Genomic DNA, 26,330 nt, shown 5'->3' with positions numbered 1-26,330 from the left:
GAGCCAGTGTGCCCATCACTATTGAAAGAAAAGCACAGCGGGTCTCCAAAGAGTTCTCTCATGGGTCTTGCTGAACTTATAAGCTGGGACCACAATGTAACTTAATTTCCTGAAATGTCAAGTGGCTTATACTGGCTGCCTGCTCTATTGGTGTTTTTCTTACAAACACATTGTACTCCCATTTCCTGCAAAAAGTTCCTATCAGTGCTTGATGATTGCTTAATAAGAGAAATCAGTAAGGACATGGAAAGTTCACATCCTGCAGATGAATATAATGACTATAAGCTTTCTTCTGGGTTGCCAGAGGCTTTTTTTGGTTGTGGTTTGATTTATTTGTATTTTTATCCATCCAACTGAGAACATTGATCTGAAGCTGTATCCTGCAAATGCTGAGCCTATTGGTGAGCTGTAGGAGGCCTTCAGCAACCATCAACCTCACTCCAGAAGGAAAGGGTAGAATTTCCTGGATGATCAAGCTGGGAAAAGGTATATCAAATTGGGAATAGTTACAATTTGGGGAGCATAGCTGACACTCTCATGTTTTTATTACCTGTCTTGTGATAGACTGTGGGTTTTGTTTGATTTTGCAATAGAAGAGGGCTTGTATAATCGTAGTGTGGGTGTGAACTCTTATGAAGGTGACTGTAAGGCTTGCAGGCAAGCCTGAAGGATCCCAAATGGATTTGTTGTTATTTTTTGTATCCCAGTTTCTAGACAAGTCTTTCTATAATTTCTTAGATGTGATTTCTGAGTCTAGTTGGCTGTTTATTCAAAATCAATATTTTATCATTCTTGTGTGAATTAACACTCTTTTAGACCTGGATATACTGGGCTTATAGGGAACCTGGTAGAAAATAAAAAAAGCTATTTCTTCATGATAATTTTCATGGCTAACTGTAATGCTCCTCTGCCTAGAGCTTTCCCACTTCAACATACTGTGCAGTCTATCAGCTAACTGTATAGCCTAGGTAAATGATAGCTAAATAATACTCCCTGCCATTTCTAGGGCATTTGAACTTCTCCTAAGCCCTTAGTTTTCCCAGTTGGCACCGTGTCTCTGAGGAGACCTGGGACTGGAGTATGGTGCTGAGCAGGGGGCCACTGAGAGCCACCCACTGGGAAATATTTGACAGAGGGACTGACTGGCAATTTAGACTGGCTGACCATATGCCTGAAGGAAAAATCTTCTCTTGTGGTGACTGTTAGCTTTCCAAATGTCTCTTGCAATCTGTCTTCTCTCCCAGATGTGCTTCACAGTTCTCATCTCTGTTCCTCACACAAGACCTTGGTCTCCAAGGGTCTGACGGAGGAAAGTGATTGTAATGGAGAGCCTTGCCTGATTAGGTGTCAGGAACGTATTGAAAATAATGCAATTTTTATGCCACTCCCTATATTTTAGAACTTGAGGACCAATAACAGAGAAACTGGTCAAGCAAAAATAGAAAAATAATTTAAAAAAAGGCATTTTAACACTAAAAATATAATCAGCCTTGGTCTACCACTGAGGAGTGCACCAGCTTTTTTTTAAAAGGAGCAAATCATATTTTCTCATCACACTGCACACATAGGCACATTCCTTTGTTCAGCTCCTTCCCATCGCAGTACATTACATATCCCATTTGAAGGGGTAATCACCTGATTACACAGCACTGTCTTGGTTCCCTAAATACTGGAAAATATTAAGACACTGAGGTAAATAAACCTTAGTATAGGGTACTGCCTGTTGCAGAGAGCAGATTCATTAACTTTTTGTTGTTGGATCCTTGTGTCATCCCTTTGTGTGGATGTGTGTACACTGCCTAGCTGTAGAAAGCACTTATGTCTACTCATATTCTGCAGAAGAAAATTTGAGATGATTAAAAAATATATTCTATTTACTTTTTTTTGAGGAGTATAATTACAAGCAGGCACTCATAGGTGTTATGAAAGAAAACATATCAGTCTTGCATTTTGGGTACAAGAGTTCTGTGACCGTCCCACTGTTTGCAGTTGCCCTCTGGCTGTTCAGGGCCTTTTTGACTCAAGGGGGACACTGTTACATGGGGCAAAGGATGCAGTGACTGGTGGTTTCATGCCTGGCCAACCTGAAGGCAATGGGGTGTAAATCCATGTACTTCCTCACTAATATGGCCATTACTTGTTATTAATCCGGCCACTCTCACTACCCAAATTTCTGTTACAACTTCAAGACTGACTACCCGAACTGAGGAAAGAGAGAATTTTTGCACTTCACAGATAAATCATCTCTTTGGAGGTCTAGCCACACAGGCATCCTCTGACCCAACTGATTTGGAAGCAGCTCTCAGTGTAAGAAGCCAACTGGGGTCACCCACGAGAATTGCAAGAGGCTCCGCTGTCTCCTCACCCCAAGGGGCCAAGATATTTAGACAGCTGCCTCACTATGAATGGGACTCTCTGGCAAAAGAATTAAGCAAAGATTAAAATCAGTTTTAGCTGTTAAATGTGTGCTTTGCACAGCATTTAGCAACTAAAAGCCTAATTATCTTTGAACTTATGCACGTGGTTTTAGATGTGATCCGCACAAGTTGCTATTTTTTCTGTTGTCTACAAGGAGCTGAAAATGAGGATAAAAATGAGATGCTGGTGTCAGTAAGGGCACAGCTTTCTGAGTAGGCTGGAGGCGGTGCCCAGTCTGCAGGGAAGTAAGGCGCCTACTGAATGAGATAGGTTAAAAAAATTATTCTAATAGTTGTCATTCAGACTCTCCTATTTAATGGAAGTTCATGCTCTTGATTAAGGAAATGCAAGTGTGCATCTAGGTAGGAAAATGAGACTACTCTGAGAGAAAGCCGAGCTCATACCTGGAGGGAAAACTTAGTCTGGATGTTGATGCTTGCAGGGCACAGAGAATGAAATCTGAGAAGTGAGGAACACTGCAAGACCTACGTAAGTCAGTGCAGAGCACATCAGATTGAGTTTTAGAAAGTTCTGTGGAAAGATAAGAAGATAAAGAAGAGTTTGGTGCTAAGTTGCAATATAATAGAGCGGGACTCCATGTCCCTGTGCATCCTGAGTGCTTTGGAAAGCTGCACCAGGCTCAAGATACCCACGTCAGTGAAAACAGACAATGGGAGGAGGTAACATGGTTGATACAATGCTGGTTCCATTCAAAAACCCTTTAGGGAAGCAAGTGAGCTTTGCCAAATTGTGATCAAAAATTCTGGATCTTCTCATCCAGCACGAGTCAAATCATGACATAAGACAAACTTTTTTCAGGTTTTTTTTAACTTCAACTTTTTTAACCTGTAGATTACCCTTAAACTATATTTCAAACTTCTTTCTTAACCGTAAATCATGCAATTGTTACAGAGATGGATCCAGGAATCAAAAGTAACTTTATCATACAGCCGCTGAAGGAGGACTGATTGGAAGCCCTAATGTCAATGCATTTTTTGCATGGCCTTTTACACAGTTGAAGATGTTCTTCTTGCTCCATTTTAACTAGCTCTTCCCTTGCCTAAACATCCCAGTTCATGTGGTTGCTGGAGATCATGTGTCCCAACCTTCTGCTTTTCCATGGACTCTGCAATCTGTCCACATCTTTCTTGAAGGGTGAGTCTGAGGCTAGAGGCAATCCACCAGTCGAGACCCTACCTGTATTGAGGAGGGAGGAAGGATGCTTTGCAATCACAGTATGTTGTACTGATTTTTACTAAATTAAACTTCCCCCTTCCCCAATTTTTGCAGATTATCAAGATCATTTTGAATTCTGATCTTCTGTTCTATATAATGTCAGCTTTTCTCAGCTTTTTTGCCTGCAAGAGTAGTATACATATTGTCAATTAATTAATTTGATTTTCTTTGTGAAACTATTGAATGGAACTAATTTCTGAGAACGAGGCTGTCAAGAACACCCAAGATGACGCGACTTATGAAATGGTTATCAGATGTACCAACTACAGCACTTCTGCCCTGTCTAGGAGAAGATTAATAGTTATTTTTCACCTAGTCTTTCTGTGTTTCATGGTTCTTTGTGCTGCAAAACAACAAATAGGTAGATAGTGAAATTGGTAGGTAGTGGTTATAGAGCTGTCTTGGGTCCAGAGTTCAGACCTTCTGCTATGAGATCAGAGGCAGAGTCACAGTCTGACCTTTCATGAACCTCTGAAGATTGTCAGACCTCTGTTTTGTCACGTGTAAGGTGTGTGTCAATAACGTTAATTCTGTAAGCAGTGGTGAAGGTTTCTGCATTGATGTCAGAGAACCAATGCTGTGAAAAGGCCGGATTCAAGATAAACTCAATGAGAACGTTTTGCTTCAGTGTTCAACCAGGCCTGAATTGTAGGACAATAAGAGTTTGTGATTTATGAAGTGTAAGGTATAGATTATGCATTTGAGAAACTCATTAAGGATAGTAACATGCCTTAATGAAAGAAAGATCTCTAGCTCAGGCAACTTTGATTTGAAGATATCAAGGGAAAACCAATTTCTTTTAACAATGTAAATGGGTTCTGAAGTGATGAGGAGGAGATGAATATGCTGCTTGGAGTAGAGCTGAGCAGCAAAGCCTTGGTTGTGGCAAGGTTCATGAAAGGTGTCTTTGAATGACAAGCACCAGTTTGGGCAAGAGGTTTTCACTCTGAGCCAGCCAGGAGAGGTTAGAGATCTGCACAGTACATTTTCCTGACAACTCTACTGTTTTGTCCTTATTTCCATGACTCTGCTGGTTACCTACCACCTTGGAGAGCTGCTGCAGGCACTTTCTAGTGGGATAATGTCATTGGTCAGAGATCTCTGTGTATGTAAAATCTGGGAGAGATCTATACCATCCCTGCCCAACTGATGTTTGTAGATGATGGGTGAGGCAGTGATGTCCCAGAGAGCTCCACTGCCTTGGGCTATGATCTCATAAATTAAGCAGGGTTGGGCCTGTTTGTTTTTGGAAGGGGACTTAGGAGGAGAAGTTGATTGCTACAGTCAATTTGACTTGGTAATTCAGAAGGTGGTGCTCTTCCCCCTAGGTAGCACAGGCTGACATGCCAGGATGATTATGCTCACCACAACTTCTAACCTTTTGGAAAAAATGTAAACCCAACATCCTCACCTTTCCAGAATGAGCATCACGGGACTCCTGCTATTAAACCAAAGTCCCAACCAAATTCCACCTCAAAGCAACCACACCCTGCAGATGGAGATCCACCCTGCCCTTCCAGGAGGATGCAGTAAACTTTGCTTTCCCTGCTGGGTTACACTGTACCTCCAGCTGAATCGCTGCAGAGCTCAGTACAGATGGCAGCAGTATTACTCAGACAGGCAGCAAATGCCCTTTCAATTAACCTGTGCAAGTGTTATCAGTATAAAAGGACTGTTTAAATAGGTGCTTTCCCACCAGTAGGGATTTTTGGAAGCCTTGGTGGTACCTGGTTTGAGCAATGGCTTCCCTGTGCTGAATGTGGGGTAGCAGCTGGAGCTTCCCTCTCTTTTGCCTTTGGTTCTTTCTACTGCAGCACAATGCCAAGCTCTTACAGCACAGGCACACTCTGCTGCCCACTGCCCTCTTAAAGGGACAAAAAAAATTTGCTTAGCTGTTTTGCACACCTCTTCGTAAACCAGTGTGGCTACTTGGGCCAAATTCTGGAGTGATGTAAGTTATTAACCAGCATATAGGTGTAAAGTGCAGCAATTTTCTGTACTGAGTGGGTGGTAAGGTAGGAGTGCAGCCGGAAAAGCAGCAAAGAGGATGTCATTAGACAACATGCTGTCTGTGTGAAGGGCTGCTGGGAATGGAGCTCTGGTTGCTTTGGCCATGTCTAAAGGCAGATTTGTTCAGTATTTGTTTGTTTTCAAAGCTGTGAGTGCACTTGTGTGCATTCTTCTCTTTTGGTTTAGCTTAAACCTTTCCTAATCCTGTTAGCAGAGATAAACCTCCCTGAACCACAAGTAAGTATCTGCACAGGAGTTTGCACGAGCTGAATTAAATCTGTGTGAAATCATGCAGGGTGCCCTTGTGTGGGTAAACACAACCTCATGTTGACACCTTCCTTCCAGCATCCTTGCCTTTCCTGGCTGTGTTGCCCCTGCTCTCCCCTCTTTGCAGGGGAGGTCACATTGAAGCTTCTTGTTCTCAGTTTCCACAGGAAAATAAGCAACTCCCCCCTCCACTATCACAGTGACTATGCAGGGAAAGGGCTGAGTGAAATGAAACCAGGCTCTCTGTTTGGGATCTGTCACTGAAGGGCTCACTGAAGGGAAGGCTGTGTGCCAGCAGGACCAAGTCCCTGGCCTAGTGACATGCAGAAGGGGGGATTGCTCTCTGTACTAGCCCCACTGATGTCTGCTGTCCTGGCAGAGCACAGTGGGAGAGGCAGGCAGCTGGGCTTAGCTTGGGCTTTTGCATATTCTTTACCATGCGTGTCCTGTCTTGACAGTATTTATGCAAATTTTTAAGTAGAGGAAAAAGCTGTCACGTAAAACAAAAAATTTATCTGAAGGCCAAATATGTAGGTTGGTTGGCTTGTGTGTTTTCTTTTTTTTTTTTTTTTCAATTAAAAATAAAGTAACCTATAAAATGATGATCTAGTTTAATATCCTCATTACATGTTCCAGGCAGCATCTGAGTCATGCCGTTTGCACTGTGCTTTGTACCCCTGCGGGGGATGTAAAAGTTCCATTTTTGGAATACTCCTTGGTCCACCCCAGTCAGATATGCCAGGTGAGAGTGCCAGGGTGCAGGGCTGTGGGTAGTGAAAGTGAATTCTCTCAGGATAAAATTGCTGTCAGGACAGGACCCACAGGTCGCTATTTAAGGTAAAGGGGTCTTCTGGCTTACCTGAGCCATCTCAACGGGGTATTTTTGCAGAGATAATTGGTAAGATGATTGCTGGCTAATGCCAACTGTGATAATGGGTTTTGTGACGCAGATTCTCGTTTGCTAAGAGCCAGAGTAAACCAGACTTGCCTTCTGGGATCTGCATACCACAACAGTCCAAAGATCTCAATTATGAAGACTATTTTTCCTGAAGACTCAAGGTCACAGTTGAGGTACAGCAATGTAATAATTTATTGCTGATCAGTTCACAGCCCCCATTATGAGCCAAGGTGCCAAACTGCCTTTCACATAACTAAGAGCATGTATACCAAGGGTTACCACTGCCTATCTCATGTACAGGTGCCTTCATCTGTGGAACAGCACTTGTGAGCCTTTTCCACCATTACAGGATCATGGAAAACAAGGCTGAACATTGTCTTGACTTTAGAGCACTTGGTACCCAATAGGAAGGGGCTGGCAACAGAGGCTCTCCTTTAGGCTGTAGATCTCCCACCTGCTATCTCCATACCCTCCCAGTGTGGTGAGCTTCAGGGACTTGGCAGATGTCAGCCCTTTTTCCACTAGAATTGCAGTTTTCTCCTTGGGCTGTGTCTAAATTTCCTTGGCACTGAGGGAAGGTATGACGTTACCAGCACTCCAGGGAATGCAGTACCATACAATTACTTTTCAGATATGTTATAGAGATACACTTGGAAACCTCCATTCTCTCCTTCCTTCAACATACACAGCTTGAGTTGTTGCATTTGGAGACTGTGGGTCTCTGATTCTCTAATGGTTTGCCTGCTCAGGAGGGGTGACAGCTTGCAGTAAATGTACCTACACTGCCAGATATCTCAGCCTCCAAGCCCATTTCCATGTCTGGTGTTGAGGTGAACCAGCTAGACCCCACCAAAAGGAGACCTGCAGGACTGCTCCCAGAAGGCAGCACAGCACTGTGACATTTGGCTTCCATCTGCCCCTTCCAGTCCATCCAAGCCATCCCAGACCTTGTGCTCTTTGGCTGTACCCTGCCACCACCCCCTCCTTCTGCAGGACATGCAGCACAGCCCTGAGTGTCAGGAAGTAAAATCATTGCTTTCCTGGGCTGCCACACAACTCAAATTATTTTAGGCATAGTGACCTCAAGCACACACAGAAGTAAGTATTATGTCTTATGGCCACAAGGCCAGGTGCCACACATTGTGGGCATGGTCACTCTGCTCTAGAGCCAAGGTAGCCCTGGGCGGTGTCTGTACTACCTGTTCTGGGAGGCTGGAAATCATTCCCTAGGGTGGATGCCACTAGAGATATAGATATAACCTTTAGCTACTAACTAAAGAAATTACTTCTCCCAGTGCAGGGGTATACCTGTGTGCTATTAGTATTAGAAATTGTAGGTTCCAGACCTAACTTCGATGAGGCTATTGTGACATTATCTAAAATATTGTCTTTTTGACTCCTTTTTCATGAAAGTGTTTAATGCCTAAAAATTTTCCTTTCCCCGATTTGCCCTCTTCCTCTCCAAAACTGTATACACACACAAAAAAAAATGACTTCTGGAAGTCTGGATGCTTTCCTAGAGCATTTAATAGCACTGAGGACATGAAATACAGTACTGAGTCCTCTGGGAAACCTACAATTAGTGGGATGAAAATACCTTCTGTAAATGATTGAGCTCCTGAAACAGTGTGAGCAATTAAAATGCTGTACAAGACAGAGCTGAAAATCCTTACAGGATTATCAGTGAGGCATTGTATAAAAGATGTCCTTGGGTTGGACAGTAGCAGCAACACTGAATGCAGGCATTACTCAGAGCTCCTGCTGGGAATGGAAGATTGCAGATACCATGTGCAGTACCTGCTTAGTCTTGTGTTTTCCTCCATTTCTATCCTCACTGTTACAGCTGAGAGCTCTTCATAGCTTATTTATTTCATCCCAGGAGGACTACAGATTGATTGGTTGTTGGGGGGGGTTGTTTGTGGGATCTTTTCATGTTTTTTTTTTAAACCAGTCTGTAATGATGGCTGGGAGTCCAGAGCCAGGGAAGGGACAGCTTTGAAAAGTTGCTCTCTGCGCATCTACATGTGGGGGTCTTAGTGTATGTGTTCATCTGATCTTATCCAAGGATCGGGACCAAAGAGCTGCCCATACACCTGATTAAACATTTAATGCCTCTTTTGCAGTTTCCATGCCTTGTTTCCAAAGGCATTTCAGTACCTGAAGATGCCTACAGAGCTTTCACAGGTCCTTAGCTTGCTGGATGCCAAATGTGATGGGACCGAATTGTATAACTTTATTGGAATCCTTGGAAATTTCCACTAGGATTCCATTTGCTGTGAACCTAAAATCCTTATGAAGTATAATCTGGGTGTATTTTTTGTTTGTTTGTTTTTCTGCCTGGCAGGGAGGGCTTCCTGGACGTGCACTTCCCAGCATGGCAAATCCTGCACGGCATGCACAGAACAGCTTCAGAGATGGCAAAGGCTGCAAGGTACTTACGCATTATGATAACCAGTTGGACGGGATTGAAAAGGACAGTGACACATTATGCAAGTGAGCAGTGGTTAATTTACTTTGTGAAGATGTTTAAAACTCCGCATTGTTTTGGGCTCATGAGTGGAAGTTTATTATGATAAATTTGTTGGAGGGTAAGGTCACATTTTTGTTTCCTGGGTGAAAAGTGAGGCCAGACAAATATGTAAATAGAGTTATAAGCACAGTTAGCAGATGACTGCATCTTATCTGATGTGGGGTGGCATGAGTGAGCTGATGGGTGTGGGCTGGGGAAAGGATGTGAAAGGGGAAATGCTTTGCACACAGTAGGCCTGGAGTGAATTTGAGTTGAAGAACTTTGCAGGGAAGACAGGAGTGAGAGAAAGGGAAGAAGAAAGGAAAAAAGAAATTTTCCTTGGTTGGGTGAAGGTGGTGGGACTGGAGGGAACTGGAGTGAAGGTGTGTGTGTGAGTGGACTAGACCTGAGCCATACACATGGGTAAGGGGGAGCTGACTTGGATACAAAACAGGTTAAATAAGGACACACAGCAAGAAGATAGGAAAGGAAGGAGAACCTGAAGGTTGGGAAGGTAAAAGGTGAGTCCAGCATGACAATAGAGCTGTGAGATGGTAGGCAGGCCTTTCTTTTTCTAGAGGCAGTTGCTTATGGCTGCCTATTATGTCTGTTTTTATCTCTTTGAAAGGAAGCTTTCCAAAAGTATGAATAATACCTTATTAGGTAGATGGTAAAGCCCCTCCTTTTTATCCTGCTTTAATTCTTGCTTCCTCTGCTTTGGTGGCTGCCTTGTACACAGTGCTGTTAAAAGTGCAATTATCATTCTTCCTGGTTGGGTGGCATGAAGGGCGTATCCTCTCACAGCATCTCCTGGAGGCTTATTACTCAAGAGAGAGAAGTTGTGCACTAGAAGCCAAATTAAAGTGAGCAAAGAGGAGGCCATTTCCACCGCAGGGATGGAACAGATCGTTTTTCTGAAGACCAGGTCAGGAGCTAGTCTATGGGAGAACATGTAGCTGGAAGCTGGAAACCTGTGATGTAGTGAATTTGTGCCATGGAGATGAAAGGCAGAATCCTGTGGTTCTTTGTGGCTTAGCCTGGATCCCTCCCTTTTATCCACTACTGTAGGGATGTGGGTTGGTGAGCATCCTGTGCTTGACAATGGAATATTGTCCTGCACAGGTTTCAAGGCTAGGAGCTATAATTGTGACCCTCTCCTCTGGTCTTCTGCAGGATCTTGAGTGTTGCTTCTCAGAGAGCTATTCATATCTAGCTTTAAGATACCAAGTGATGGAAAATGCAGTGCATCCTTGAAAGAACCACCTTTTCCCATTCTCTTTTAAAAAGTATCTTTTTTCTCAGCATGAATTTGTCTGGGTTTTAGCTGTCTTCTACCATTGCATCACCACTGTTTTCCTTCTGCTTGTTGGCAAAAACTCCTCACACACCACTCACTGATCAGCTTTGAGGGGCAAATGGAGTCTCCATCTCTATTTGCCAGGATTCCAGATGTCTCTGAAGCTTTCTAAGCACCAGGCAGCAAACAGTTAAGGCAGCTGAGCCACAGGTCTCAGAACATTTTGCTAGGGAGCCAGGTGAGCAAAGAACAGATAAAGGCAACACCTGCCTATGGGTTTGGAACAGCCTGGGGCCATGGATAGAATGTAAATACACTCTGAAAATCTTATTGTCTGACACTGTGCCAGCATCTTCTGGGTTCTTGTCATGGAAAATATTTCAGCTGAGGTCATTCAGTCAGCAAAAAACCAGCATTTAATACCCTCTGAGGTGCCAACTTGCTTCTTTCTTTGTGTCGATAAATAAACAAGGTAGGGTAGCATTTCGTGTTGCCAGGATGATCTTTGTTTTATTAGGAAGGGTTTAGTTTGCTGATTATTTTTTTCATTTTTTTTTTCTTTCTCCTTCCTCCTCTTTAAATCAAGACTGTATGTTTTTGCTCTCTTTCTCTGTTTGCTCCTCTTGGCTCACACACACGCCCAACCTTTAGAGTTAGAACTGATGTCTGCTTCTTGTAAATCTCTGCTGGCTGCCTCAGGCTGTGTTTTTAATTCCTTTATTCAGCTTTGAGATGAGTAGGAGAGAGGTGCAGCTTTTTGAGATGATGGAAGTTGCCATTTCCCTTCTTCAGTCAATTAGGCGCTTTGGTTGTTTTCAGCTAATTCTCAAAACTTTCCATTGATGATAGTGCTAAGGGGTGTGGGGGGGAATGCTGAGGGGTCTGGGAGGGAGATGAGGGAGGGCTGAAAACTGAATTATCTGCTGGTAGAATGACTGATTTGCTGCCTGTGCCTCGGGAGAGAGAAACAACCTGACTTCAGAGCTGTATTCAGAGCAGCTGAGCTTCTGGTCAGTCAGATTTATGGCTTTTGATTACATTTGTGCAGTGCCTGTCCTTTCTTAAATGTGATATGAGACATAGTGATCTTGTCAGTGCCCTTGGAGAAACTATTGCTTTTTCTTCCAAATCTTTGCAATACGAAATGCCTTCAAAATGTGCATGGATCTTCCCTTCATTATGTGTCTTTGAAACCCCTTCTCACATCCTTCAACTCCAGACCTTTCCATTGCTACCTCTTTTGGATAAGTCATGGGTGTGCAGGAACTACTGGGTAAGGAGGAACTATTTGTCTAGAGGTGATCCCTACCTATCAAAAGCCTTCACCTCATCTATTTTTTGGCCAACAGTCTCTCTCTGGCTCCTCTAGGCCTTGTTTACTGGCCTGTAATTCCCAAGACCCTCATGGGTGGTAACTACCTCGTGTAGGTGTTGTAAAAAGCACTACAGAGTCCTGTGAAATCCAGCAACAGTGTTCCCTTTCTTCCACTGTATTTCAACAATGATATGAGAGCAAAGGATGGGCTTTGCCTTTGGAAACATCAGCTCTTTCTGCTTTCAGGCAGGGAAGGAATGAGATCAGTCCTTCCACATCAGCACTTTTCTTTATCTTGTTATTTTCTGCCCCAAGTCTGTCAGGGTCTGCGGCTTGCCTGGTAATGAGTCTGCAAACCTTGGGGCTGGGAATCATCTCACCTGATTTTGGTTATCTAAAGCTTAGACATAAAGTTTAAGATTGTCATCTAGACACTCTCTTTGCTCAGTGAGGAGTGATAAACAGCCCATGCCATTCACCTTACCCATCCTAGACATCTGCCTTAGTTTGGGATGATTCATACTTTGGAAGCTCCTGTGCACTCCACAAACTGTCAGGGAGGCATAGATGAGCCTTCAGATCTGGACCCCTAACTCTCACAGGGATCTTCATCTGAGAAATCCAGCAGCTGTCTTATTTTGACCATTTACCAGGGGTATTGTTTATGTGCAGGATAGAATTATACTGTCCCTTGTTTTAAGGGGAGTGACCTGTGCCCATCTAACTGCTGAGATGTCTGTGCTGATTTTGATGGAGATGGTGTTCTGCCTGTGATGGCCCAGAGGAACAGAGGAGGTTTTTAAAGTGAGAAGGTCATAAATACTTTGTCAAATGTTGTCATTCTGCTATCAATTTTTCAGCCAATCAGGTGAATTTTAAGGCTACCAATTTCAGAGCTGATGAAAGAATATGGGGGCCTGGTTTCCATCAAAACTAAAGATCTCAACTGCTTTATATTTGCCCTTATGTTAATCTGTGATGTCATTGCTTATCCCTGTGTACATCTTTGAGGGCAAAGACTGCAGGCATTCCCCATCCTGCATGAGATACGAACCTCAAAATATAGAGAGGAAAATCGACTTTAGATCTGGGCTAATCTTCTTGGGTTGCTGCTGGGAGCACAATGGTGGCAAATTGCTGTGGCAGGGGACCCTGCTCTTCAACCGAAGACAGGAACTAGGCTGACAGGACAATAATAGTGTGTTGGCTCAACTGGCAAACACACATCCCTTTTGGACAGACTCAAAATGTTACATTGAGAAGCAGTTAATACACCGTTGTGTAAGGTTCCTAATGGACTGGAGCCAGAATGCTCCATTAACCACACACATATAAAATATTCATTGAGCTTGAGTTTTGTTGCCAAGCTGGAGAAAGGGGGAGAAGCTTTGTGTGCAGAGATAACACTGTCAGTATTGAGGACTGAAGGGAGGAGTTGATGATGTGTTCTGAAATCTTTTATTCTTTTTAAGAAGTGAAGTATTTCTGATCTTTGGCAGGGTGTTAAGGGGTGCAAAGAGGATTAAATGCAAGACTTGCCAGGTTTTACATTTTGTGTTTAATTGACTGAGGGTTGAAGGTACCTTCTGTCTCTGTGCCAAACACCTTGATCTGTTCTGTACCATGTGCTCTCTGCAAATTAAACACAGGGTCAGTCTTTAGAAAATAATAAAAATAAAAATGCGAAACCCACAATTGTGTTCCCCAGAAGGCTGGCTTCTAAACAGATGAAAATTTCCCTAAGCACAGGAAAGTGAGGGCTGTGGTGATAGGAAGTATAAGCAACAAAGTTTCTCTCTGGAAAACACATGTTCACCTGTTTTTTTGCTGGTTTTAGGTGTGCAATAAAAGAAACTTTCTGTTTTCTGGGTGATGAATGTACACTGGACTTTTAGAAGATATTTGGTTGGAAGAATTGGCTTGTCTTGTTGTTGGTGCTTGAATTAGAAGACAATAAGACAAATCATAAAATTGGGTTTCAGACTGAATGAGTAAATGTGTGCAGAAGATACTGTCCATGTGACCCCTCTCTCTCGCCAGAAGGCAACTTTGTGTATCCGCTTAAGCAAGACACATGCTGGAAGAACCACAGTCCCACTGGGTAGGAAGAGCCAGGCTGTGGAGCTGCATGGGACTAATAACTGGGAATACAAGGCCAGGAGGGAGCATGTAGTGATTTTTCTATGCTCTGGGGGCTTTGTATCTTGTGGTATCTGAGCAGCCTCTGAGAGGATACTAGAGAGGAGCTGGTGACCTTCCTCGTGTGTCATAGCTGGTCATTGTTGTGAGCACCAAGGAAATACAAAGGAGAGGTCCAGGAGGCAAAACATAACATTTTGATAGGAGGGATGGTAAAACCCAGGAACTCCACGGTAGCATTCAAGAAATACTTGCCCCAGACAATGAGAGACACAATGTGTGTCTAAGGAAGTGGTGTGGGAAGAAGACAGGAGAGATGCTCAGGAATGGATGGGAGGGATAGTCTCTTCCAAAACAGGGGCAGCCAGGCTGATGGCACTGGGAACGAAAACAAGTACTGGGAGAGTTTTTAAAATTATTTGAGATGAGGTCCTGGAGAAGAATACACTCATCCTGGTGATAGGTTTCCCTCTGTGCCTTCATGGCAGGATAGAACAGCCATCAATAATGTTCAGATAATGCAACAGTCTAAGCAAACCCACAGTTAAACCAGGCACATGCAGATGGGCAGCTAAACAGAGACCAAAAGTATCTGTGGTTTTCTATAAATATTAAATATATATAAAGTGAGGATGGGTGAATTTCAATGTACTGGCCTCACAGAAATCCTACTGAATGAAGCTAATCAGTACAATACTGTGCTACCAGGATAATTATTATGTGGAAATAACAAGAATAGATTTTGCCGTTGGAGGAGTGACTCACAGTCGGTTGGAAATCAGAGTCCAATAAGATAAATCAGTTATCTGTATCATCGTTTACCACCCACTCTCTATGGGTTGAACATTGCTATGCCAAATCAAGAAAAACATTATCACAAACGTACCCTCTCAAACATCTGACCATGGCAGTGAAAATATCCATGAAATCCTTAAGAAAGATCAGAGGCAATGGAAAGAGCGTATGCAAGAAAATAGACTGGAGAAGATTTATCCTACTTAAGATATGAAGAGCAAATTTTAATTTACACTTTTAAACAGACCAATAAAAGGGAAAAGACACTTTTGACTAAGTGCCATTTAAACTGTAGCTGTTGCACTGAAGAATTGCTTGGCAGTAGTGACCACTGCATTTTCGATTTCAATACTTCACTAGTAATAATAACATTAGGAAAAACCCAAAGACCATGACAGTATTTTTCTTTCAAAAGCATTTTAATATTTAAGAAATTTAATTTATTTTAAAAGCATTAATGAGCAATAATTAAGAATGTAAGTACCACGCCTGTAAAGTGGAGAAAACATATCTCATCAGTTCCCAAAATTCACCTAACCCCCTGAAGAAGTTACTAGTGTTAAAGAGTGGAGGAAGGGGGTCTATTAGAAATAAAAAGGTGTCCTTTAAAAAGTGGAAAACCTGCCTAAGCAAAGAAAGCAGAGAGGAATATAATTTCTTACAAGTTAAATGTAAACCTATAACAATACAAACCAAAATATTTTGAGGAATGACTCATAAAAGACATGGAAACTAATAACAAAAGTTCCTCCAAATACAACAGGAGCTGGCAGTCTGCTTACAAATAGTGAGTTCAGCAAGTGACCAAGGTGTGAAAGGAGCAGTCGAGGTCAGCAAGCAGAGGCACTGCCTGGACAGCAAATGGGAAGTCCTCCAAGGTTTGAGCCCAAGGAATGGCCTCTAATTGAATTGTTAACAGAAGAGCTTTTAAAACAGATATGAATGAAATGAACAATAGCAAATCACCAGAATGGATGATATTCACTCAAATGTTCTAAATTACTCTGGTATGAAACTTTTGGGTTCAGTCAGCCCTGATCCCAGAGGAGGTAACTAATTTGACACTAATCTCAAGAAGAGTTCCAGGAGGGATTAAAAAAAACTGCAGGCGACTGAAGTCTGGCTTCTCTACCAGGAAAAATTAAAAGGAAGTTACAACAGATTTAGTGGCAGCACACGAAAATACGATATACTACGGGTGTGTTAACACGACCTCTGTAAATTAAAGGCATGCATTGCAAACCCTGGAGATCTTCAAAGGAATGAATAAGCATCTGGAAAAGCATGTGACACTTATTATAGTGTGCTTGGGGTTTTGAATGGGTTTTGAATGAATTTTGGAAGGGTCTCACCAAGGTATGAAAAAAAAGATAGCTGTAAGTAGCCAATTTTCACACTAGAAAATTTTTATGTTTCTTATAGTGATCCCTTGGGGGCAGGAGCGGGAGGGCAGTCCTTGTAGAGTTTCTGGGGCAGGGCAACTGTGTTCTTCAACAGCCCTGCCTGGAAAAAAGAATTAGTAGGGAGGGCAGTGAATTCAGTCATGCCAAAAAATCACTGTCACAGTGATAAATAAAGCTTTGTGGTCCTTTGCAGAAGGATCTTGAGAAACTGGGCAGTAGAGTGGCAGACAAAAGTCAGTGTCAATACACATAAATCTTACAGGGGAAAATAATCTTGACCATTCATGCCTCTAGGTAGTTGTTTTCTGTGTTTTTTCTGTTCAGGAAAATGCTTAATGGTCATCGTTGCTCGTTTTCCAGAAATATCAGACAAGTACTAGAAGTCCTATAAATTACAAAGACAAATTTTTGGAGTTTTTTGGAATAATTGACAACAAAACAAAAGGCTTATGCCACTGCAGTATGTATAGGAGAGAGATAATGATCTTCCTGTAGTGTTCCTGCATGCAGGACTGTTCACTCAATTTCAAAAAAGATGTGTTAGAAGTAGAAAAGGCATTGCAAAGAACAATAAGAGTAGCTAGAAGTGTGAAATATCACTTTTTTAACAGAGAAGTCTAAACAAAGCATTGCTTTTCAGTCTAGAAAATGAGGAAGCATTTGACAGAGGCTCATAAAATCATGAGTGATATGGAAGAGGTGAATGGGAACTGATCATTTCCTCCTTCCTGTAACACAAGAGCTAAGGGAGCTAAAGAAACTGAGTGCATAGTAGCATTGAATCAAAGGAGTACTTTTTAATATTTTATTGTGGAAATGATGATGGATACTGGAAACAGCAAAATGAAATAAATATAAATATGATCAGCCAAAATCTTGTAGAATCCATTCATCAGAGGCTACTAAACACAATGGCCTGTGTGGGCTTGGAAGTTGCTTCAAGTCCCTAAATTGCTATGGCTGGAAACTGGAAGACTGTGACCATTCTGTGCATGGACTGTGTCATGTGTCTGTTAAGTATCTGCTTTTGCAGTGTTGCAGGTCAACTGCTGGGCTAGATAAAGCTTGGCTTTACCTGTGCCACCATGTTTGTGTCACTTTTCTACTAAGGTTGAACTTACTTAACTCCAAAATTTGTTTCCTGCTTTGTGGCATGCAGCAGTTCACTTGGAAATATTCCTTTTCCTTTCTCTAGGTTTGTGTGAGCTTTTGGCCCAACTGCTAGTACTCAGTTTTCCCTGCTTGATGTGCAAGTTTCTGCATTCTCAGCCTAAGGATCCGTTTTCATATTTGGAGATCAGCATTGTGTTTCCTTTTAAAAATCACAGTATTTCAACCAGATTCACAAAATCAATTGATTTATAAGCCCTGAGTTAACAATGCATGTAAACAGAGGACTAACTTTAAGCATATGCTTAAGTTCTGTGGATCTCAATCACATGCTTAAGTGCTTTGCCAGATAAAAATAGAAGCATGATTTAACAGTAAGCCTGACTTTCCATTGTGCTATTTTAGTTTTATGCTGATTTAACTCCAGCTAACTCAGCCAGGATACAGGACTTGGTTTGGAGAAGCCAGCTTTGGTCTGAAAACAAGTTATTCCAAACCCTAGAGCTGGAAGAAGTTCTCTAGGACCAAAGATTTACAAGAAAGGGTGTGATGGCAGTGTTAGGCTGCTTCTTCTGGATTCATGGTAGGAGTTTGAGTTTCATCCTGGAATTGCACAACACTCAGATACAAGTGGGTGTCTGGCTATGCTGACAAAGTTAAAAGCATCCAGATGTGAATGTCTTGGCTATGGAAACTTTTGTGCTTTAAATGTGCTAGCCCAATTTTCTGGCAAGAATATTTGGACTTCTTCCTCTGCTGAGATTTTTTTTTCAGCATGATTTAAAATGTTGAGCAATGTAGTGATTTGCCTATAGTATAATCTATATATCTGCCTCTGAAAAGCTAATCATGGGCCATTTCACCTGGATTTCCCTAAAATATAAACAGATATTAGAAAAGAGAAAGAAAAAGGACTGCTCCTGTTTTGAACTGAATTGAAAAATCAAGGAACCTCAGCAGTGTTTGAGAGAGGAAGAGCATAATGTTGTAAACATTATGCTAGAAAGATGAGATGCTGCACCCATCCCAGGTTTGATAGCAGTCCAAAGGCATGTGAATGAGTCAGGAGACTGGATTCTTTAATTTCTAATGGTGAATGCTCTTAAATCAGAGATTCAGCAGCCTGATTTTGTTTGTATTATGGTTCACCTAGCAGTTTGAAAAAGAGACATCAAACGGACTCTTCAAAGAATAATCTAGATTTGTGCTGATTGCTTTCAACTGTACATTCATAAATGCCCTAGAATTTGAAAGGCTACTGACTTGAAATTGTTGAGAACTCTTACAGTGGTGTTATTGAATATATTTTTTTTTCTGAATTGGTTTTTTAATAGGGAAAGGAGAAGGCATGAGAAATCCCTCAAATCATTTGAAGGAAGGATTGGTTCTGCTCCAGTGAAACCTGTGGTCTGTGACCCCTATGAGGCCTTTAGTGAACATTAGGGGAAGAATTGCAGTAGAAGTTTCATTGCACTCTGCAGGTAAGGGAACTGATGGATCTTGACAGCAAGTGGAAACACAAAGGTACCTAAAGGCTGATGTCCTGTTTTGAATCTGAGTTGCTGAACTACCTCATGTCTAAAAACTCTTGTGTTTAGAAATACTAACTGAGACAGCTTCATTTTAAACCTCACAGTCATATGACAATGATCAAAAGTCATGTCAGAAAAAAAGAAGATTAATTGAACACAGAGTAATATTTGTGATGCTATGCAAGTGGGTGGGTTTTTTAGTTTTTTTGCCTCTAGCTCTAATGTAGCCCTCAAAGATCAATGATGACTAAATCTTGTGTATTCCTCTAGTCTAAAAATATAAATGTGATCTTATAGAAAAATTAAAAGAACTTCTATAACTTTGAGTTGTATGAGTGGCTTACCCACTCACATTTGTACAGAAGTCTTTCAGGACTGGTAAGGTTAGTTTCCTTTTTGGGCTGGGCAAATGAAAACTAGTGCCAGATTGTGTCGGAATCTCTGGATTGATATGAGTGAAACATCAAAACTCATCCATATCTGCAGATATTTGCTTGACAGTAGAAAACAACATGTCTAATGCCCTAGGGTGCTGGGATAAATATTTTTGCGAACCCATAGGGGAAGGGAGGTAGATCACAGGATATGTTGAGTCCAGAGGTAGGAAGAGTCACCTGCATAGAGATGTATGGAAGCTTTGTCTTTCCATTCTGACAGAAGAATGCTGAAATAGTGTATTTCACTGTGGTAATAAAGCCAGACTGGTTTGGAAATTGGTGTCCGGTATCTTCTGCAAATAACATTGCAGCAGATGGCTTCATTGCTCCCCAGTCCCAATCAGAAATATGGATTGTTCTTAAAACACTGAAGGAAATGTTAGGAAAAAAGCACTGCAGATTCTGCATGGCAGTGTGAAATGGATGTAGAGATACAATGGCTAAAAGCAGAGGTGTAGGACTTGCCTTTAATGGGTACCTTCCTGAATATATTACATAGTCTTCAAGGCTTATCTTGAAGTTCTGTGCACAAATAAGGGTGTGCTCTGTGTCTGAAAGTAGCAGAGGCCAGCCTGGGTCACAGAGGTAGAGCAAGTCTTGTTCACTAGAACCCCAAGTTGGGTTTTAGGAACGTGGAGCTCCATTCCTTGTTTTGTTATAAAGTTCTTCCATGTCTTTCAGCAAGTTCTGCTGGTTTATGTGCAGGTACTAATGCATAATACATAGGGTAAAGCATTTGCACATCTGAAAATATATAAGGAGGTGTGCTCTCCCACTATTGCAGAGAAGCAGTTATGCCACCACTCTGGTTCTAGGACTGGGATCTCAGCCATAGAACGGTGCTCTCCTGGAAACAGCAAACAAACAGTGGGTTGACACCTCCTGCTGCAGCACAGCCCCAAGTCCTGGTGCAAGGAACTGTTTCATGTGAAGTTACATCTCCCAAAACATTTACATACATATGCACATGCTTTCTCTGGGTTTTTACCACTTGACCGTAATACATGAATCCTTTTCAGGTGTGAAACCTCCCTATGCCAACATCTGGTTTTCTATGTATCTCACTGGGAGTCATATGGATGCACAGGTAATGGCTTCTTTCACACTAGTTGTCCAGCTTCAATTTACTGTTCCTTTTCCCTTGTACTGGATTGCCTGCTAATGCTGATATAACCTCCTTTTCACTCCCTCTCCTTTCTCAGTGTAAATTGACTTGCCACAACCTGCTATTCTCCCAAAACCAAAAAGCCTCAGAAGATAATTTGTTGCTGGTGCTGATAGCATCTGCTTATTCTAATGCAGCAGCCAGCCAGGCCGCGCTCGCCTGCAGATGGGGAGAAAATGACCTTTGGTAGAATCACAAACTTAACAATTCTGGAACAGCATCTCCCTCAGCAGCTGGCTCCTGGTGATCTGAAGTCCATGTTTTCCGGGGGCAGCACTCAAAGCAGTGCAGAGCAGGTCTGCCGTCAGTGAGGCAGAAGGTAACCTACAGCTTTTTAGAGAGTAAGGAAATATGGGAATACTCACAGCAGAATTTGTGACCTGAAAGCACTGTGCACCAGATCTTTTCAGGAAGCTTGGATTCCTTGTTTTCATAAGCATGAAAACTGCTTCTGCTCCTTTGTCCACAAATGTCCAATTAGAGTTCGATGGTGGTGCCCCACAGAAGGTCTGATTAGGACATTGTCACTTGGAAAATCAGATAAACAAAGAAAATAGTAGAGTTTAAACTAGATAACCCATAGGAGTTCAATTGGTTGACTGGTTGTGATAGAACTGACAATAGTGGCACAAAAAGAGTCTTCTTTGTATCTTGTGAATAAACAGAAGATTAATGTTTTCTCTGGATAGTGGACTAATTTTCACTTCATTGGAACTTGGGGGTATGTTAACAATCAGGTTCTAAAGTTACATATGCAAATCACTGAGGTTTTCTAACTCCAAATCCTAGAAGTACAAAGCTGAAGAGCTCCCTAGATCTTTATTTTTGTCTCTAATAAGAAACACAGTGGAAGTTCTAGAGGCTAAATAAATCTAAATTTAGATCAATATATTAAATAGATTGCTATGATCATTAATAATTAACATTAATATTAATTCAAGGAAATTCAAGGATATACAAGGAATACATATGGAATGACATACTAAAGAAATGTATCATATGAAGAGGCATCTAGTATTGATTTTTGGAAACTAACTTTGGTCAACATCAGTGAGATTTAAAAAAAAGATCTATCTGCCTGATTATTATACTAATACTGATGTAAGAAGTTCCTATAAGTCTTTAACTTATTCCCATATATATTCTTTCTTAAACTTAAATGATACAGTACCAAATAAGAAATAGCAGATGGATTCCAACTGTTTCAGCTACAGATTTCAAAGTGGCATTTGTAAATAGATTTAAAGTGTAAACACATCAAATAGCTAAGTTACTAGTGGCATCCATTTGTTACATTGAATTGCTTAATGGTGTGACAGTGACTGTGAGAAGGGGTGAACTCCACACTGCTGATGTCAGCAGATGACAGAAAGACTACTTCAGCATATTGGATCTGTTCTAGTTCATTCATTGGATCTCTTGATAGAATGGAAATAGCAAATAATTTTTCTCTTCAGGATGTTACAGGTAAAGGAAATTAAAAATCTGAGATCTGTGTACCAGATGGAATAGACTGAGCTGAGAAACAGGAATCTGGAAAACGATTGAAGGTTTGAATGCATAATTGGCTGAGTGTCATCTCTCACTCTAGTGCTGTGGCCAAAGGGTCTAAAACAATCCTTGGATCCTTTCTAACGCCTACTTGATATTCCCTGTCTATATACCCAGGGATCACTTTACTGCTGTGTTTGGCATTGGTGCAACTGCTTTGGGAACACTCCATCCAGCTGTGGTACCCACAATTAAAGAAGGATGTTGAAAACCTGGCTGTCTTTCAGAGAGGAGCCACAAGAATGACTGAAGGATTGGCAAACATGCCTTACAGTGCAGTCCATCTCCTTAGTTTACCAAACAACAAGTCAAGAAAAGTTTGGTTTTCAAGTATGCTATATAAGGAATAGAAATTCAGAAACAGAAGGTTCTTTGGGCAATAGTACAGTAAGAACTGGTAGTTAGAAGTTGGACAAGTTCATACTGCATATAAGTCTTCAACATTTAACAGCGGAAACCATTCTTGGAGCAAAAGTCAGGGCTATGGTTTATTCCATCATCTGCAGTAGAGATTGGATGCTTTTCCCATCAGTTGCACTCTGGTTCATACAGGATATTCATTCAAAGCAGCCTTGTTGCTGGTATCCTTTCAGAAATCAAACCTATTAACCTATCTGAACGTGGCTGTCCTCTGGCTCTGCTTATTTGTAGATCAGGGTTCTCATTCTGAGTTGTTCATGATCTAGAAACATAACATCCTTCAGATATAAATTCTGCTGTCGGATCCTAAATTTCATTCTCCAGTTTCACTGTCGGATTGGATAGGAAAAGCAAGAATTTGTGGAAAAATTTGTATGAGAGATTTCGTTTGATCCTATGAAAAACTTAGGGACTGGATGTTAATTTTAGAACCATTTCTTCATGTTTACAGTTCCCATATCAGCACATAGCCATTGGCAGGGGACAGGACAGGAGGTTTTGAATGAACAGTTAGAGTCAGGCTCTATTTCTCAAAGGCTTGAACTCATAGTCTAGCAGAAGGATCCACCAACATTTGTGAAATGGACAAGGGAGAGGAGGGGAGAGAAGAACCACCTCTCTGGTAGGTGCCAGGTCCTACCCCTGATGTTCCCTCTAACAAAGCCTGACCTTGCAGTTTTGACTACCAGTCAGTCTGTGTGGTGCCCTGTGGCCTTGGCCACTATTCTGCCTACCTCTCTAAAGAGAGATTTTTTTTCCTGGGCAGCAAAAAAACATATTTGCAATGGCACAGTGAGAAATTCTGCCTTTCTGCTTCCCACATTATGCCCTGTGACAAAGAAGTCTGCCTGAAATCTTCCTCTGAAGAACAGAAACGGGCATGGCACATTTCGGTGTTCACTGAATTGGGATTGAATCCAAATATTCTTTGAATGCGATCAAACCTCAAGTCTGGAGGATGTCTGAGCCTTGGATCTGGGTTCTTGACATTTTAGAAATACTACTTTCTGGCCTGCTTCTCTAGGAGCACTCAAACCCCTTCAAATCAAACCAGATCTGTGGCTTTTCCCACTTCACTTTTGGGCTGCTTTGATTTCTGAGCCTTGAGCTTACCAAGTAGAGGCCACTTTGCTTCCTTTTACAGGAAAGTATTGTCACTAGGATGATCTGAAACAAGGAAATTTTGCTGAAGCCTTGATCTGAAATGTTTTATTTCAAGGAGTTTTTGCTTACTTTCATGTCTATATGCTTTCTCCAGAAGCACCTTTGTAAGACTCAGACTCTGCTACGATTGAAGCTGACTCTCTACTCTTAGTTTTCACCATCTTTTAAAGTCCAAATCCAGGAGCTTTGCAGTGCAGTAAGGAAATGTTTTTTACCAACCTAAGCTGTGTATGAATGTGGTAGATAGAGATGTAATTCATCTGAAGGTATTTGCTATTGTGACTGTAAAGTGATATGAATATTTTAGTTATCAGCAGTTTATAGGCATTCAGAAAAGGTTGTGTGATGATTACATTTGATATATTTCTGAAGCAATGGTAGAAATATAATTAATAATGCCTTTTAAGATATATACTGCTTTTTAAAGAAGTGACTTTAGTTTGGATCACTTGGAGACCTCTGGAACAACTTAAAGATAAAACTGGAAAGATATTTTCCCTTCTTCAATATACTTGTCAATATTGGGTCTCCTTAGTCAAGCAAAAGATTGCCATTGAAAATAACTTTGTGAAGATACAACCAAAGCAAAACAATACTGAAATACATCATGTTAATTCTTACAAGACAAGCATTCTTTCTGGAGCTATTCTAAAAGAGCATTTCAGCAGGAACAAGAAGATTAGGTGCTGAAGAATAAAAAAAAATTGTTTCTGTTTTCTTGATGTTACAAGGTTTGGTTTTTTGTAAAATAAATATATTGACTGATGAAGGCCCTGATTTTATAAATGTCAGAATAAAGTGATGTGTTAACTTGGGATTTCCAGATTTTTCAAAAACCAATACCTTTCATACTTGTATTTCTCTAGGTTTCCAGAAAAAAACAGATGAATGAGACTGCACGTGTTCTCTGGGATAATGTATCTGTCAGGACCCCTATATTCTCCCTCAAAAGAGGCCCTGCATGGTCGATGTTACCTCTTCGCCGAAAGTCTCTTTGCATGTGAGCCTTCCAGCTCTAAGCTATTATGTTTGTGTTCAGACAGAAAAGGGTGAATCATCATCTTAATTAAGGTCAGTGTCTGATACCTCTGTTATTCTTCCAGCTATTCTCAGCTGGTGAATAAAGAGTTAAAAATAGGATATAGACTGTCCTCTTCTGTACTTTTTACTGATAGCCCAGTTTACAGAAAGGTTCTATAAACATTCTCAGTGATAGTGTGTTTTGATTAATAGTCACGTATCTATCCAGACTTTTTCTTTTAAAGGCTAAGTTGAATGCAGACTGCAAAATCAATTTAATTGTGTTTGTCCAGTTCATCATTGGGAAGTTAGACCTTCGGTCACACTGGAATTTTTTTCAGCCTAACTCTGAGTTGATCAGTCTTCATATTTTTAGTAGGTTTGTGTTTCAAGCACATCAGTAGAAATAAATCAAATCCATTTCTCAGACTCCAACTAGAACAGTAGTTGAAAGTCAGGGTCAGGAACTTAAAAGAGAGAGGAAAGAGGGAACTGGGTTCCACATCAGTGCAGCATTTTCTCCCAATAACTTGTATGAGTTTCATTGCAGGCCCCAAGGGAAAGAATTTTCTACTTGGCCTACAGGAGAGAGTGTTCAAGTGTTAGGAGAGGCAGGGTGAGAAAGCAGCTATATTACTTAGGTAGTTGTTCTTAGAAAAGCTTCATTGGCAAACTAGCACAATAATTTTGCAAAAGAAAAAAAGTCTTGCCCAAGAAGGGGAATTTTGCTGACAAGGTGTTAGGAGAAGAAATATCTGCTTTTATTTCATTCTGTTCTCTAAAGGGATTTAGCATTTTGCTGTGTAGCTCTTTCGTACCAAACTAGCTTTCAAAGTAAATCCAGTTCCTCTGCCAACACACTTTTTAAAGGTGCAACACAGCTCTATTTTCAGAATTTCATCTTGTTTGAAATATGTTGAATTTGTTGGGTTTTTTCTGGCTTAAAGTGAGAGGCTGGGCTTTGGGATCTGTAAAAATAGTGCTAACATGGTTGACTCCTGTAGGAGGACAGAAGTTTCTAACATCATGTCGTGCTTCCTCCAGGATCAGAAGAGAGAACTCAGGCTCCTTAATGCTGCTTGGAGGCTGATCTTTACCCTCCTCCCTCCATGCCAGAGCCACAGGCAGTGGACAACACTGGGCACCACATAGTCTTCCTTCTAGTGCTCCAACTGGATCGCTGGCACCAGCTTTTTGAGGTATATTATGGAAGTGCTAAAAAATAGTGTTATAGGATTACCAGAGTGCTTGGATTCAGCTTGTTGGTGTGGCCTTTTAGTTGGTTTGGAATGGGAACAGAAAATGGTTTTGATCCATATTTATCCTGGATTCTCTGTCACCATTCAGAGGCTGTCCTGCAGATGTATCTTTTTCACAAAGTGGGGAGAAGGAGTGAAGGAGAAGGGTATTTTTTTGTATTTAACTTGTATCAGCATTGAAGCACTTACAGTTAGTCTCTCATCAAGGTACACTAAACATGGACGCCTCACAAGTTGATGTAAGGGCTGTTTTTTATGACCTGAATGCAAAACCTGCATTAGTTTCAACCTGCTTCTGGTAACATGTGTCTAATGCTAAATTATGTCTTTCATGTGGTTTGTGTATTATGCACTAACCTCAGATTGCTTTCATGTGTTCAACTTT

The 26,330-nt window shown here is 41.3% G+C and overlaps 2 long non-coding RNA genes across 2 annotated transcripts; one reads left to right on the top strand and one right to left on the bottom strand.

The window, feature by feature from the left end:
* Positions 1 to 378: 378 nt before the first annotated feature.
* On the bottom strand, positions 379 to 4,806 carry LOC113949325. The gene is made up of 3 exons (XR_003528418.1): positions 4,697 to 4,806; positions 2,823 to 2,949; positions 379 to 476 (listed from the first exon to the last, which is right to left on the bottom strand). It is a non-coding gene; the product is annotated as an uncharacterized LOC113949325 (long non-coding RNA).
* LOC113949324 lies at positions 451 to 20,438 on the top strand. The gene is made up of 4 exons (XR_003528417.1): positions 451 to 486; positions 9,174 to 9,260; positions 18,732 to 18,878; positions 20,386 to 20,438. It is a non-coding gene; the product is annotated as an uncharacterized LOC113949324 (long non-coding RNA).
* The last annotated feature ends 5,892 nt before the right edge of the window (positions 20,439 to 26,330 follow it).

Source organism: Corapipo altera, unplaced genomic scaffold, assembly GCF_003945725.1.
Source record: "Corapipo altera isolate COAL_440 unplaced genomic scaffold, ASM394572v1 113, whole genome shotgun sequence".
NCBI classification, from domain to species: domain Eukaryota; kingdom Metazoa; phylum Chordata; class Aves; order Passeriformes; family Pipridae; genus Corapipo; species Corapipo altera.
This window is presented reverse-complemented; position numbering and strand designations above follow the sequence as displayed.